Here is a 17,662-nt window from a genome sequence, read left to right as displayed (position 1 = left end):
TTGCTTTGGTCTGGCGATGGAGGAGCCCAAGGACCTGCATGTCCTTGGTGGAGTGGGAGGGGGAGTTGAAGTGTTGAGCCACGGGGTGGTTGGGTTGGTTGGTCCGGGTGTCCCAGAGGTGTTCTCTGAAACGTTCCGCAAGTAGACGGCCTGTCCTCTATATTGGGGAGACAGGCCGCCTATTTAGGTATTTAGATGTACACATGCAATGGCAAGGCATAAGGGCCAAGTGCTGGAAAACAGGATTAGAATAGTTAGGAGTTATCTTGGATTGGTTGGATGTGTTGGGTCGAAAGGCCTTTTTCTGCGCTATCCATCTCCATGACTATAATTTTATGAATATTATCAGAGTAGCAGGTGGGAAAAGGGAAAATTCAGCCCAAAGTATTGACAAGTTCTATAATTCCAGAAGGTATCACTGTAATGCTGGTCCTTACTAATGACTGTACCCATCATGTCTTCCAGGTCATTGGATTATTGATTAATTTGGACGAACTTACCTCCAAGAGAAATGAGGTCAACTACACTGCCCACAGTGAGCCCCAGTCATTTTCAACTGCAGTTGTCATCAATTCACTCTGCAAACCAGGGATCAAATCTGGCATCTTGCTGTTCTAAATGGGATGACATTTGCCAGGAGAGAGATTACTGGCCTTTCACTCTCTCCCCACAGCTCTAAAATGGAAAGACTGTTTGTTGAAGCTTATTAAAGTCTCCCTCCTCTCCCACCATCTCCCCTTACCCCCATGACCCCATCCACCTTTGCTGCAGTCTGCCAGAACCCCTGATGCACCTAAGCTCCAGGATCCTCAACACTTTCATCTTCAGAGAATGCTTGTAATTCTCTGCAATAGCCACAACTCAATCCTGATGCTGCTGAGACAATGTCGTGTGGCGATCCCCAATGTACTCTAGCTGTGGGGCAGTCATATAAACATGCAAATTAAAAGTAGGCCACTCATCCCCTGGAGCCTGTTCCACCATACAATAAAAGGGGAACACCCCACCTTTTTCAAAATAAGATCCTCCCATCCTGCCAATGAGCTGTTAAGCTGCTCACCACTCTCCCACTGTTTCCAGTGAGTCATAGCATTGCAATGGAGGTGGAATGAAACACTAAAGTATTCCCTGAGAGGCTCAATATGGGGATGGACAAAGAGACACTGGGCTAGTAACCTGCTTTGTTCTATGCTATCCACACCACACACCCCACATGCCACACGCCCACCCCAGACGCCACACCCAATACCCCATACCCCACATGCGACACCCCACACGCCACACCTCACACTCCACACACCACACCCCACACACCAGACCCCACAGCTAACATGCCTCACCTCACACCCTACATGCCACACCCTACATGCCACACCCCACATCCCACACCCCACATGCCACACCCCACACCCAACACATCACACCCCACATGCTACACCCCACACCCCACACGTAACACCCCACATGCCACACCCCACAAGCCATACCCATACCCCACATGCCACACCCGACACGCCACACACCACACCCTACACCCCTCTCTTTGAATAGACTAATGGTGAGGGATAGTGATGGGGGGTGGCAAGCTGTAAAATTGTCATTCCCATCAATCAATAGCCTACGTGTGTTATTAAGAACTGAAGCATGGACGCAAGAGGAGTGTTAGTGCCATGTTTATTCTGTTCATACCTCGGTACTATACAACAGGCAATGCACTAAGACCTACTGCAGCTCCCCCTGGTGTATTTGTTAAGTAGTAATACCAGAAACATGAGGCAGGAATTCTGCATGCTCAATCTTCAATTAAATAAAGTTGAAAATTCAGGTAATCCACAGGATTTTGGAAGGATTACAAAACAGAAGGAGACCACTCAGTCTGTAATACTGTGCTGGGTCTCCAAAGAAGGAATTCAACCAGTGACATTGTCCTGCCTTCTTTCCGTAAACTTTCACATTCTTCATTTTCAGATAAAGTCATTGAAAGCTGTAGAGTTATACAGCACAGAAACAGACCCCTCAGTCCAATCAATCCACGCCAAACATAATCCCAAACTAAATTAGCCCCACCTGCCTGCTCCTGGCCCATTTCCCTCCAAACCTTTCCTATTCATTTATCTATACAAATGCCTTTTAAACATTTTAATTATACCCACATCCACCACTTTCTCAGGACGTTCATTCCACTCACGAGCCACCCTCTGTGTAAAAAAATTTGTCTCTTATAAATTTTTTAAATCTCTCTCCTCTCACCTTAAAAATATGCCCCCTAGTTTTGAAGTCCCCCATCCTAGGGAAAAGACAACAACCATTAACTCTATCTGTACCTGTTATTATTTTATAAACATCTATCAGATCACCAGGTCAACCTCCTACCAGAATAATAATCCTAAAGGTAAAGTTCACCATAGCCCGACCAGATCATAACTTATTTAAATACATCAATCAATCTTTTCTTCTCTAACACAAACAGCCCCAGACTCTCCAGTCTATTGTGTTTAAGTTACTGAAGATTCCAGCCCTGGAATCATGCTCATGAATCTTACTTGCCCTCATTCCTGCACCCTCTTTCAAACGCTGTCAGAAGTGTGGCACTCAGAACTGGACGCGATACTCCAACGGAGGCTAAAGTATATTCTGTATAGGTTTAATACAACCTCCTTGCTTTTGTACTCCATGCCTTGTTAGTAAAACCCAGGATGATCTAAGCTTTATTAATTGATCTCTCAACCTTCCCTGCCATCTTCAATCTTTTACGCACAAAATAGACACCCACGTCTGACTGTTTTTGCACCCTCATATAGGAGTCCAGGTCTAGAGGGCATAGGTTCAGGGTGAGGGGGAAAGATTTAAAAGGATTCTAAGGAACAACGTTTTCACGCAAAAGGTGCTGCATGTATGGAATGAGCTGCCAGAGAAGGTGGTGGAGGTTGCAACATTTAAAAGGCATCTGGATGGGTATATGAATAGGAAGGGTTTGGAGGGATATGGGCCGGATGCTGGCAGGGGGGCTATTGGTATGGACTGTTCGGCAAGGAAAAATTTGACTAAAGGGTCTGTTTCTGTGCTGTACATCTCTATGACTCTTCGACTCTGATTGAGCTCAGCAGCCGTGTATTCGACTGAGCTCAGCAGCGGGTACTTGACTGAGCCCAGTACAGTATACTTGACTGAGCCCAGTTCTGTGTACTTGACTGAACCCAGCAGCGTGTACTCGACGGAGCCCATCAGAGTATACTTGACTGAGCCCAGCTCTGAGTACTCGACTGGGCCCAGCAGGGCGTACTTGATTTAGCCCAGCAGAGTATACTGGACTGAGCGCAGCAGTGTGCATTCGACTGAGCCCAGCAGTGTGTACTCGACTGAGTCCAGCAGTGTGTACTCGACTGAGCCCAGCAGCGTGTACTTGACTGAGCCCAGCAGCGTGTACTCGACTGAGTCCAGCAGCGTGTACTTGACTGAGCTCAGCAGCGTTTACTCGACTGAGCCCAGCAGCGTGTACACGACTGAGCCCAGCAGCGTTTACTTGACTGAGCTCAGCAGCGTTACTGGACTGAGCCCAGCAGAGTGTACTCAACTGAACCCAGCAGAGTGTACTGGACTGAGCCCAGCAGCATGTACTCGACTGAGCCCAGCAGCGTTTACTTGACTGAGCCCAGCAGCATGTACTCGACTGAGCCCAGCAGCGTGTAGTCAACTGAGCCTAGCAGAGTGTACTAGACTGAGCCCAGCAGCGTGTACTCGACTGGGCCCAACAGCATGTACTCGACTGAGCACAGCTCTGTGTACTCAACTGAGCCCAGCAGCATGTACTCGACTGAGCCCAGCAGTGTGTACATGACTGAGCCCAGAAGCGTGTACTCAACTGAGCCCAGCTCTGTGTACTCGACTGAGCCCAGCCACGTGTACTCGACTGAGCCCAACTGTGTGCGCTCGACTGAGCCCAGCAGCGTGTACTCAACTGAGCCCAACTGTTTACTTGACTGAGCACAGCAGAGTGTACTCGACAGAGCCCAGCAGTGTGTACTCGACTGAGCCCAGCAGTGTGTACTTGACTGAGCCCAGCAGTGTGTACCCGACTGAGCCCAACTGTGTACTCGACTGAGCCCAGCAGCGTGCACTCGACTGAGCCCAGCAGTGTGTACTCGACTGAGCCCAGCAGTGTGTACTTGACTGAGCCTAGCAATGTACTCGACTGAGCCCAGCAGCGTGTACTTGACTGAGCCCAGCAATGTGTACTCGACTGAGCCTAGCAGTGTGTACTCAACTGAGCCCAGCAGCGTGTACTCAACTGAGCCCAGCAGCCTGTACACGACTGAGCCCAGCAGCGTTTACTTGACTGAGCCCAGCGGAGTGTTCTCGACTGAGCCCAGCAGCGTTTACTTGACTGAGCCCAGCGGAGTGTTCTCGACTGAGCCCAGCAGCATGTACTCGACTGACCCCAACAGAGTGTACTAGACTGGGCCCAGCAGCGTGTACTTGACTGAGCCCAGCGGAGTGTACTTGACTGAGCCCAGCAGCGTGTACTCGATTGAGCCCAGCAGTGTGTACGAGACTGAGCCCAGCAGTGTGTACTCGACTGAGCCCAGCAGCATGTGCTTGACTGAGCCCAGCAGCGTGTGCTTGACTGAGCCCAGCAGCGTGTGCTTGACTGAGCCCAGCAGCGTGTACTCGACTGAGCCCAGCAGCGTGTACTTGACTGAGCCCAGCAGAGTGTACTTGACTGAGCCCAGCAGTGTGTACTTGACTGAGCCCAGCAGCGTGTGCTTGACTGAGCCCAGCAGGGTGTACTTGACTGAGCCCAGCAGAGTGTACTAGACTGAGCCCAGCAGAGTGTACTCGACTGAGCCCAGCAGCGTGTACTTGACTGAGCCCAGCAGCGTGTACTTGACTGAGCCCAGCAGAGTGTACTTGACTGAGCCCAGCAGTGTGTACTCGACTGAGCCCAGCAACGTGTGCTTGACTGAGCCCAGCAGCGTGTGCTTGACTGAGCCCAGCAGAGTGTACTAGACTGAGCCCAGCAGTGTGTACTCGACTGGGCCCAGCAGCATGTCCTTGACTGAGCCCAGCAGCGTGTACTTGACTGAGCCTATCAGCAAGGAAGTGTGACAGCGACATCGGAAGGGGTTGGGTTCCCTGAGGCTTCTGCATTGTCGAGGCGGTCCCAGCACCTACTCAACATCAGATGCATCTTGTCTTCTTTTGGCGGCTTTGGGTGAGGAAGGGGGTTCCGGGAGGCTGCTGCAGCAGTGAATGTGGTGTGCGTCCGACCATTCCTGTGGCTGTGTCTAATGGGTCCCTCAACTGGGTTGCTTCAGCGGCGGCAGATGCCAAGTGGGTCTGTGCCCGGGATTCCAATATCTCAGGTTTCATTGAGGTTTCTGCAGCGTCTCAGCTGTAGGTTGGTCTGGTCCAACCTGCCAGTCCTATCAGTGGCTTTGATGGTTGCTTTTGTCCATGCTGGTCTGGGTCTTCTCATGGCATTTTCAGTCAGTCTGTCACTCCATGAGATATTCTCGTCAAGCATCATGGAGGATCCGGCCCACGATTCCAATGGGGACGTTAGGTCCTCAGGCCCAGAGCCGTGAAATGGACCAAGTCGACTTCATCTTAAATTCTATTTTCTTAAATTTAGTTTATTTTTCTTTATTAGAATTTTGTGGATTCTGTTATCCCATACTTATTACTTCCTTATTTTTCTAATTTATTACTATGAGTTTGTACTTTTGAAGGTCTGCAATGCTGGACTTTTTATTTCTTTATTTTTCTATTATTTCACTAAGAATTTTTACTCCAGAATCAATACCTAGGTACCTTTGTACCCAAGATGACGCCATATGTGGCGCCTTGTAAACTTTTCACTGCATTCATGTGAGTACATGTGACAGTAAAGCTAATTCAATTCAAATCACTTGATTCAAATTAAAGGAATGAAGCCTCAAGAAAATAGCTTGTGTTTCTGAGGCAGCTAGGAAGCGCTAGTTTTTGATGCACTGAAACATTCTGCCAGAATATTGAGACATAGCAGAGTAGAGGATTCCCCACTCTGAGGAGGGAATAAAATCAGAGGGTGTGTCCAGAGCAGCTAATCCTTAGCAACTCATAGTGCCATCTGGCGACCTGCAGACCATGCATGTGTGCACTTTAGAATGAAAGTCTAAAATGGAGAGAAACAACTAAATAGTGAAGACCGTCTCCGGAGTCCCATAATTCAAAGCTCAACTGATATCCATCTGACTTTTTACAGGTTTTTTTAATCATTCACAGGACGTGGATGAAGCTGTCGAGGACTGCACTTTTTGCTCATCCCTAATTGTGCTTGAGAAGTTATGATTATTGGTTGCATATTAAAAATCAACCCATTCCCTGTAGTTATGATTCAATACAAAATATGCATTGCATAACAGGCTTCATATACTGAGGGTTTTGCAGATTCATTCAATAGGGTGTTAGACATGGATTAATACATTATAAATTGTATAAGGCCTGGTTTTCCAAGGAGTAGCGATGTGGCAGGTGGGACTAGATTGGGTTGGGATATCTATTTGGTATGGACAGATTGGACCAAAGCGTCTGTTTCCATGCTGTACATCTCTATGACTATGACAGAATTCTACATTTCTGACAGGCGATTCCAATCAGGGCTCTCCCTTCAGAAATGTGGAGCTGTACTTCAATTCTGACAGTTCTCTCATAGCACAGAACTGTCAGGGAAAGGCAAACCATACAACCTTGACATAGCACTCAGCATCACATTTTAAAAGTCCAGAATCACAGATTGTCATTTTGACACAAAAAGAGAAATTGCTGGAACAGCTCAACAGGTCTGGCGGCATCTGTGGAGAGAAATCAGACTTAACATTTCGGGTTGAGTGACCCATTCCCGAGAGCTGCCATTTTGATAGTTGCTGTCAAACAGTAAGTGCATAAGAGAAGCATCAGGTTAGAGTATTCAGAGGGTGGGGTGTAAGATGGGTTAGAGCATAGGTTGTACAAATAATTCTATAGAGGCCAGTATCCTGTCACTAAGGCACCTTTATTTGCAAATGAACTGTCCTTGTCTATAGTACTGTCTCATACCAACTCATGATGTGGAGGCACTGTTGTTGGACTGGGGTGGGCAATGTCAGAAGTCAAATGATACCAGGTTAAAGTCAAACAGGTTTATTTAAAACCACAAGCTTTCCTTGGGTTAGGCGAAGACTTCACCTGACGAAGGAGCAGCGCTCTGAAAACTTGTGATTTCAAATAGACCTGTTGGACTATGGCCTGGTGTCATGTGACTTCTGACCTCATCCAGAGTCAGGCACCAGAAGTATCAGTATCCCTCGCACTCACCTTTTTAATGTCAGCCAGGGCTCCCTGACTGGACCACATTAAAAGCCCCAATTAGGGAACTCATATTCTATGAGGTCCAGCTGGCTGACCCCATTACAATCACTACAGGTGACAGATGAATAGGATGCTGGTAGGATATGGTACCAAGTTGGGGGAAAGTGGCAAGGGGAAAGGTGTCAGATAGGATACTTTGCCATTTCAATTGTTAATTTAAATACCTTTTAAATGTTATGAGGATTCCCTCCAAACACCCTTTAAGGAAGTGAGTACCGAATACCCATAACCCTCTGGATGAAAGATGTTTTCCTCAAATTTGCTTTCAATCTTGCGCTCCTTGCTTTAAAATTGTGCCCTGGTTATTGATTCCCCTACTGAAGTGAAAAGCTTTACCTATCTATTCTGTCTACACCCCTCAAAACTTTGGACACTTTAATCAGATGCCCCCTCAGCCTTCTCACATCTAAAAAAAGCAACCCCAGCCTATCTAGGTTCTCTTCCAAGCTCTTTTCTCCAGCCCAGGCAACATCCTGATGAATCTCCTGTGCACGCTCTAACTTCAATCGTATCCTTCGTAATGGTAGCAACCAAAACTACACACAGTACTCTAGCAGTGGCCAAACTACCTTTATACATAGCTCCATCATAACCTCCTTACTCTTGCATTCAATGCCTTGACTACTAAAGGTAAATATCCCATACACCTTCTTAACTACCTTGTTTAGATTTAGATTTATAATTGATTGTCATATGTATTTTTACAAGAAAAACACAATGAAAAATGTTATACATCACCCAGCATGGTGCCAACAATGACAGAGGGCATGGTAAAAATCATAAATTACAAAATTAATTGAATATAAGACAAAGTTCATCAGAGTCCATTTTAAAGGCTTCTTTGATCTCAAAGAAAGCAAATCCACGACAGGAACAACACGACGGGACAAAATTCCAGGATCCAACCCTAGTGGATGGAAATCCTTTGAGGATAAGCCACCACCAAGATCGCCATTTGAAGGGAATGCTGGGACATTGAATCACTGGAATGTCACAACTCGCCAGAGCCCCGAGCTGGAAGAAACCGCTGAGGACTAAGAGCAAGAAATAAATGGACCACTGCCAAGTTCACAAACTACTCCGACAGAGACAGTTCCATAGGCCGAGACTAACCCACTAAGAAAGAACGGCAAATCAGACCGCCTGGAGCAACCACCGCCCAGGAGAAGCTCACAGTTGGAGCTTCCAAAATGAATTTGATGTTTAATTCTACTAGTTCTAAAACATTGAAACATTTTTTAAAAATACCAAAAGCAAAAGGAGCAGAGAAACAGCCACCTCCTGGGTTGCGGAGCGCAAACTATACACTGCTACTCTGACGCTGCTATTTTAACATGTTAGCTACCTCTTCTGCTGCCTTCAAGAATCTATAGGCATGCACACCTAGGTCCCTCTGATCGTCTGGACTTCCTCAGGTCCTACTGTTCAGCATGTATTCTCTTGCCTTGTTAGTCCCCCTAAAACATATAATCTCACACTTTTCAGAATTAAATTCCATTTGCCACAGTCCAACCCATCTGACCATATCTTCCTGTAATCCAAATCTTTCAGCCTTGCTAATTACCAAAATTTCTGCATCTACTATAAACTTACTGATCATACCTCCTACATTCATGCCCAAGTCATTAATGTACACACCTTACAGCAAGGGATCCAGCACTGGATGTGGGCTTACAGTTCCAAAAACACCCTTCGACCATTACCTGCTTCCTACCGCTAAGCCAATTGTGGATCCAATTTACCAAACTGCTTTGGATTCCATGGGCTCTTATCTTCTTAACTAATCTGTTTTGAGACATTAGTCACCTCCTCAAAAAATTCAATCAAATTTCTTAGATGTGACCTCCTTCTCACAAAGCCATGCTGACTAACCTTGAATAATTCTTACCTGTCCAAGTGGAGATTAATTATGTTCCTCATGTAGATGTTAGATTCACTGGCCTGCAGTTTGCTGGTTTATTCCTACCAGACTTTTTGAATAATGGTATCACATTAGCTGTCCTCTGGCACCCCAACTGTGGCTCGACAAGATTTATATAGATTCATGTCAGAGCCCCTGCAATCTCCTTCCTTTCCTCCCACAGAAGACCAGGATACATCTTATTATCTATTATCCATTATTATCTATTTTAATCAATAAGTGAATCAAGGGTAATGGTGAAACGGCAGAAAGGAGGAGTTGAGAATATCAAATCAGCCGTGGTCTTATTGAATAGAGCTGTAGATGTGATGGATTGAATAGCCCACTGCTCCTAGGTCTTATCTCATCTGGGACTAGGTATTTAGCCATTATCAATCCTAACCCACTGACACTTCCTACCTCTCATGTTAATTTCTTCAAGTATATCAAACCCCTACCTAATGGCCTTACCTAGATTGGCCTTCTCTATAGAAAATACAGAAAATACTTACTTAAAACGTTGATTATGTCTTCTGGCTCCACACATAGATTGTCACTTTGGTCCCAAATGGGCACTGTTTATTTCCCTGGTTATTCTCCTTCCCCTAATGTACTTATAAAACGCTTATGAATTTTCCTTAATGTTATCTGCCAGTCTTTTCTTGTAGCCCTTCTTTATTCTCCTAATTTCTTGTTAAGGAACACCCTGCATTTTTTATACTATTCTAGGGACTTTGTTATCCATCATAAGCTTCTTTTCTTCTGTTTATCCAATCCTGTACATCCCATGACCTCCAGGATTCTCACTCTTGTTGATCCTACCCTTCATCTGTACAGGAACATATTGGCTCATCATTCTCCCTATTAGCCTTTTGAAGGTTTCCCAATCTCTATAGATTTTCCTGAAAGTGGTTGCTCCCAGGCAACTGTAGCCAGTTTTTTTGTCTGATCCTATTAAAATGAGCACTTCCCAACTCAGAACATTTATTTCTGGTCAATCTTTGTCCTTATCTATAATTGCCTTTGGGTTGGAATTCTGGTCTCCCTGATCTAGGAAATATGTTGTTAAACTTGAAAGGGTTCAGAAAGGATTTACAAGGATGTTGCCAGGGTTGGAGGGTTTGCGCTATGGGGAGAGGCTAAATAGGCTGGAGCTGTTTTCCCTGGAACATCGGAGGCCCAGGTGTGACCTTATCAAGGTTTATAAAATCAAGAGGGGCATAGATAGGGTGAATACTCAAGGTCTTTCCCCAGGATAGAAGAGTCCAAATCTAGAGGGTATAAGGTGAGAAGGGAAAGATTTAAACAGAATTTGAGGGGCAACTTTTTCACGCAGTGGGTGGTGTGTGTATGGAATGAACTTCCAGAGGAAGTGGTGGAGGCTGGTAGAATTACCAACATTTAAAAGGCATCTGGGTATATGAACTGGAAGTGTTTAGAGGGATATGGGCCAAATGTTGGTAAATGAGACTAGATTTATTTAGGATATCTGGTCGACATGGACAAGTTGAATCGAAAAGTCTGTTTCCGTGCTGTACACCTCTATGACTCTATGATTCTACTTTAAATCTAAATGAATTATGATCACTATCGCCAAAATACTTCCTCATTGCCACATCCACAACTTGGCTAGCTTTGTTCCCTAAGATTAGGTCCAGCACAGACCCCTTTCTTGTCAGAGTTTCTTCATGCTCGCTTAACAGAAAATCTCTCCTGGACTCATTTTAAGAACTCTGTTGCCTCTGTGCCTTTCACACTTTGTATTTCCCAGTTAATATTAGGGAAGTTGAAATCCCATGTTATTACCCTATTATTTTTACATTTTTTTACATCTGTATTTCGTACACCTCTTTGAGATTTGTCTACATATCTGTCTTTCTATCTCTCACTGTCTGCCTGGCAGTCTATAGTTCACCCCAGTAAAGTGATTGCCCATTTTGTTTTTAAGTTCTAACCAGTTGGCCTCATTTAGGTAGCCTGATGCAATATCATCCCTCTTCATTGCAGTAGTTGACTCCTTGGCAAAAATCTGACACATGGACTATAATATGGGAAAATGTAAAGCTGTTCGCTTTAGTGGGAAGGATAAAAAGCAAACTACCACTTCAACAGAGAATTACTGTGAAGTTTCATTATGCAGAGGGATTTAGGTGTTCAGATGCATGAGTCACAATAGGTGAGCAAGCAGGTACAGCACATAATCAAAAGGGTTGTTAATTGTTCCAAGAAGAATTGAATATTAAAGAAAGGGTATTACACTTGAATTATATAGGGCATTCGTGAGATCACATCACAAATACTGTGTGCAATTTTGTTCTCTTTATTTAAGGAAGGATGTAAAATGCATTGGAGGTTCAGAGGAGGTTTGCTCAGCTGATGCTTAGAAAGACAGTGTTGCCTTATGATGAAAAGCTGTACAGGCTAGGTTTGTTTTCACTGTGAAGAGTGAGGGGTGACTTGATTGAAGCTTGTAAGATCTCAAATGATTTTGACAAGATGGACATGGAAAGCACATTTTCTCTTGTCACTCAGTCCAGAGCTCGGTGCACTTTTGGGACAAGGATCAAGAGAATGTTTTCTCTTCAGATGCTTGTGCAGCTGAGGAAATCTGCCATAGGACCCCAAAAACTATTGGGCAGCCTCTATAGTTTATCCCTATGTGGTGTCTTCTGGATGTTGGTAAAAGTTGGAGCAAAGGGAAATTAATGTTGAATGGTCATACTGTTCTTTTTAGGATGAAATCTAATTTTTCTCCACCTTGTGGACACCAAGCCTTTTTCTCTGGCTTTTCCACAGCTTTAAAAAGACACAACCTCTCCCCTCTGATGTCAAGTTCTGCCATTTAACATGGAATGATAATGGGATCATTTTCAATTTGAAAGGTAAGTGTGAAATATTTTCACCCTTTCAAATATCACTGTGGGGTGCTGTAATATACAGTAGCTATGTTTCAATACAGTGGCTCATTATAGGGATCTCTCCTATAGAGATAATTTGATCCTTATATCAACCAACTTTCCATAATTGTTCACAGATACTACAATGTTCATCCAATAGAGAAGCTGCATAATGCCATGAAAAGGTTTACCAAAATGCCCTGGCACTCTGTGCTGTCACCTTTTTGACTTAAATGGTGCTAAACGTTTACGAAAAAAATCCGATGATGACATTTGAGAAAAAGTTATACTTAGTAAATATCTAACTACCTGTTTGTTTAAGTTGAAAGTTATTCGGCTTTAAAACTGAAATAAGAACATTCCGTTCTTTAGTTCCCAGGAATCAATCCATTCTTTGGACAGCTGTGGCTTGTATCAATACTTGTTTGAGTTTCAAGTGCTATTGGGTTTCAGAACAGTTGGTGTTCCAATCATCTGAGAATATATGGCAGTTCCAAGAAAATTGCATCCTTGATGTGGCTTTTGATTAGTTGGCACAAACTCTAAGGAGTACAACCATTACAAGGTTTGTTTTAGCAAGTAGCAGAATGCTTTTTTTCAATATCAATGATATGGGGTGTTTTAGTTTATGATATTATTTTCCCCCAAGAAATGTAAAATATCTTTTGATTGATATTTACATAGTGTGAGTGGCAGTGAAGTGTATATGGGGGCCATACAGGTGGTATGAGTGATCTGAAGGGTATGGGGCAAAGGTATGGGTGACAGAGCTTGGGAGATGAGCAGACATACTGCATTGGAAAATATAGGGTTTTGTAACCAGCTCACAAACTGCACTGCAGACCCAATCCTACCGTGAAAAAAACATTGGGTATGGGTTTGGTATCCAATTTATGAGATGCAAATGTGCACAGGTCATTTTTCTTCCCAAATCCAAAAGAAGATTCAGCCCCATGTCTGAAGAAATCCAAGCTGCTACAAACGAAGCATGCATATGGCAATAAATACTAGCCAGGCCAGTGACATCTACATCCCATGAATAATAAAATAACCTACTATTGTTTTCCAGATCATCCAAATCCAAATAAATCATGGAGAGATTTAGCAGAGTCTGTCATTACAGATGTCTTAATTTTCACTACAGAGGCAGAACACTAGAGCCAGGTTCGTTTTCAGTTAGAAGCCTACCTTTAGTTGAGTAACGTTTGAATTTTTGTATGGGGAAACAGAGACAACCTGTAATTGATATGGAGATGGGTCTCCTGTTGGCTGATAGCCAATGGAGGTGAAAATGGAGGACACAAGTGAGGGATTGTCTGATTATATGTGGGATCATTTGGAGAGCTCATGGAATTCATCAATGATGTAACTGGTTGTCCTGAGGGAGAAATGTGTGGTTTGCACCAAACTCATACCCAATGCTGATTTTCTTGCAAGGGCATCTCTTTGTTCAGAGTTATTTCCCGTAGTCTCCAATTCCTCCTCCTGCTACTGCTCCAGAGAAAATTGAGATATCACAAGGGAGCCTGCAGCTGAGCACCAGGGCAGAGTGGCCTTTACCTTGTTAATGCTAACTTGAGCCTAATGCCAGAGACTATGAGGAAGAGGAGAGAAATCCTCTTTCTGGAGGGTGACAGGAATTCATTGCCTTGCAAGGGCGTCCCTTTGATCAGAGTCATCTTCCTCACCCTCCAATTCCTCCTCCTGCTATTCACCCAATGACATTTCTCCTTTTGGGGCCCTATTGTCCTCAAGGAGGGCCAGTGATGGATTACCATGGTTGAGGCCATTGATTTAGCTTGCATTGTTAGGGCAGGTTAACGTTAGAATTCATTCCTGTGTTCAGTGTTTCAAGTTGTTTTTGGAGCACCATAATTTTAAAAATCCTATCCTCCATCATTGACAAGAATACACATGTAAAAATCAATTGAAGAAAAAAATATTTACAAGACAATAGATAGGACTAACCAGTAGCCAATAGTCAGTTGTAGAAAGGGCAGGAAATCCCTTCTGGGCACCTCATTTGAATAGTACTAAGACTTAGGAATGTCACTCATTTTGAGTAAATGTTAACGAGTGGAGTCAGCATTATGCTTGGCATTAACATGGACATGAAAAATTGCCTTGAATTACATTTTTCACAGGCCACAGTCAATCACAATGCAATAAACAGTCTGATTTGGAAGACCATGGGGTTACACACTGGCCAATCTTTAAATACCATTTGCTGAGGAGGATGATCTTGCATGGAGAGTGGAGGTCCCATTAAGTAGAAACTACTGTTTCGAGGTAGGTTGAGCCCTACTCTCCTGTCAAATCACTCACCAGATCTTTATTTGCATAACAGGTGTCAGCCCAGTGGATGCACCACTTGTTCCCTTTGTATAAACCTGTATTGCTGAAAGCATACAGACTTGGTTAGAGACAAAAAAAACTGCAAATGCTGGACTCCAAGGTAGACAAGCAGGAGACTGGAAGAGCACAGCAAGCCAGCCAGCATCAGAAGGTGGAGAAATCAACATTCAGGGTCCTGAAGAAGGGTTACAGCTGAAACGTTGACTTCTCCACCTCCTGATGCTGCCTGGCTTGCTGTGTTCTTCCAGCCTGCTGTTTGTCTCGAAAGCATACACACAGCTTCAGAAAGATTTACGTGATTTGAGTCAAATGCCTCGATTAAGCCTGTCTCCACCACAGTTCTAGGCACTGCATTCCAAACCCTAACTACTTCCTGCGTGAAACAACATTTTTTAGCATCACATTTGCTTCTTTTACATATTAACATTTTTCTGTGTCATCACATTATTGACCTTTTAGGAGAAGGAACAGTTTCTCCCCATCTGCTTTGTCCAACCCTTCCTTCACTTTGTAAATGTATACCAAGTCTCCTTTTAGCTTTCTCCTCTCCAAATAAAACAGTCCCAACTTCTCCAATCTATCCATATCTAAAGGTTGTCACCCTTGGACCCATTCTTGTAAACCCCTTGTGCACTCTCTTCAAAGTGCTCACAATCCTTCCTAAATTGTGGCACCCAAAACTAAACACAATACTCCAACTGGGGTCTAAAGAGTGTTGTTTATACGATCAATATAACTCCCTTGCTCTTGTAATTTATCTAGAAAACTCCTGTGTATCCCATTAAGTGCCAGTACATCGTTTCTCAAGTAAGGAGACCAAAATTGTACAACTGTAAAATAGCCATTAAGATTGGAATGATTAATATTAGTGATGCATAAGAGGCCAGAATTAGAGGAGAACATATATTTTGGACGTTTGTGTGGATTTGGAGGAGATTTCAGAGATGTGAAGGGGTGAGGCCCAAACAAACACAACTTGGCAAAGAGAACTAGGTAGAGCAGTCAAGGAGTTTATCTGCAAGGTGCGGTGAATGAATGTCAAAGCAGTGTGTGCTATAGCTCAAAGTCTTCAAAAGATGAAATTCTTCCCAAATTATAGATAAGATCATGATTCCATGATAAGATGGAGAGAAAGACAAGATGAAGAGATAAAATGAAAGATAAAATGGAGAATTATTTACTACATTTGGGAAAGTGTTGATCTTACCCACACGCACAATTTAGGAAGAATGTTACCTTCTAAGGATTGCAAAATTAGTTCTGCAACAAAAATATATCAAGACTTACAATGATGTTATGATAAAATTAGCCTCAGAGGATCACCTTCTGACATCTGAAAATGTTTTTCAGAAAAGAACGTCTCCAACTATTTGCAAACACTTGTTTTATAAGGCCTTTTTAATATGTCTCTAAGAAAAGAGTAGGTTATCCTATAGATCATAACAGATTTTTTAAAAACACAAGCAAAGCAAGTCACTATTTAGGATCCTCCTTGTTGACTTACAGGAAAAAGTAAACACATACCCTAGCAAGATTAAGTGACTCTTGCTTGGCACTGCACATTTAAATATGGTATTATGCTGAACACTCAGGTAAATTCATAATCTAAACATTTCTGAAACTTAATTTATGGCAGGACATGGAGAAGGATATGGAGGCTGAGGGGTGACCTTGGAGAGGTTTACAAAATCATGAGGGCCTGGATAGGGTGAATAGACAAAGTTTCTTCTCCAGGGTAGGGAAGTCCAAAACTAGACGGCATAGATTTAAGGTGAGGGGGAAAGATTTAAAAGGGACCTAAGGGGCAACTTTTTCATGTGGAGAATCGTACGTGTATGAAATGAGCTGCTGGAGGAAGTGGTGGAGACTGGTACATTTGCAACATTTAAAAGGCATCTGGATGGGAATATGAATAGGAAGGGTTTAGAGGGATATGGACCAAATACTGGCAAATAGGACTAGATTAATTTAGGATATCTGGTCGGCATGGACAAGTCGGACCGAAGGGTCTGTTTCCAGATGTACAGCTCTATGACTCTTAGACTCTTATTTCATTTCCTTTCCAATCTTTACAATCTACAAACTAAACTAATACAAATATTATTCATAAAATGTTAAACATATTCACATTAAATGCCTTGAAGAGAATTATTAGTTATTTGTTATGAATTATTTTAAGGACAATCAATGTCTCAGTTCGAGTAGATGCACAAAGCAATTTGCAGCACAGAAGGAGGCCAATCAGCCAACCCAATTTGCAAGACTAAGCCAGCATTGATCCACTATTGACCTTTATCACTGCACTTTCTGCTGCAGGAAATATCTGCTTTTCTGTCCCTATGAACGTGCAATAATTTCTGTCCCAACCTCTGAGGCAAAGCAGCGCCCTGTAATGAGACACTTTGCTGAAGTATTCACCCTATTCCAGGAATGATGACTATAAAATGACAACACCTTACTCATCTTATTCAAACATCAATAGGATTTTGAACATTTCTATTAAATCTTTTTAAAAGAAAAGATGTACAGTAGCGCCTCGACATACGAACGACCCTGTTCACGAACAAATCGGTTTACGAACAGGATTGAACGTAAAATTTTGCTTCAAGGTACGTACGAAATTCAAGGTATGAGCGAAGGTACGAACGCAAAAGGCCCGTGGTTTTATTGTCATTGTTCTGCTTTGCTACGTGCACTTTGAATATCCGAACAATGGGAAAATTGATTCAGTTCGCGAACTTTTCGGTTCGCGAACCGGGTCCTGGAACGGATTAAGTTCATAAGTGGAAGTATCCTCAGGATTTCAAATGTCTTGCCTCTTAACCAATTTTCCTTGCACATGCACAAGGTTCTATGCATGGCAATTGGCTTTGGCATGTCTATCACAGTATTGATGCCCGGTTCTGGAGGTTGCTGCCACAAATCGGCCTCGAAAGCCCGTACAACCAGAAAGAAAATTAGAGGGAATGTTGCCCCAAGTGATAGATCATCCCTGGCACCACTCTGTTGAATCTACATTGTTACACTCCCTCCAGCTTCAATTCCCTTTCCATAATTGGGTATCCACAACTGCAAATAGTACATCAGCTGTGACTTAACCAATATTTCATACTAATAACCC

The sequence above is a fragment of the Chiloscyllium plagiosum genome, unplaced genomic scaffold, assembly GCF_037043375.1.
Source record: "Chiloscyllium plagiosum isolate Xiang-an unplaced genomic scaffold, Cpla_swu_hap1 HiC_scaffold_5, whole genome shotgun sequence".
Classification (NCBI taxonomy): Eukaryota; Metazoa; Chordata; class Chondrichthyes; order Orectolobiformes; family Hemiscylliidae; genus Chiloscyllium; species Chiloscyllium plagiosum.
Note: the sequence above shows the minus strand (reverse complement) of the source record.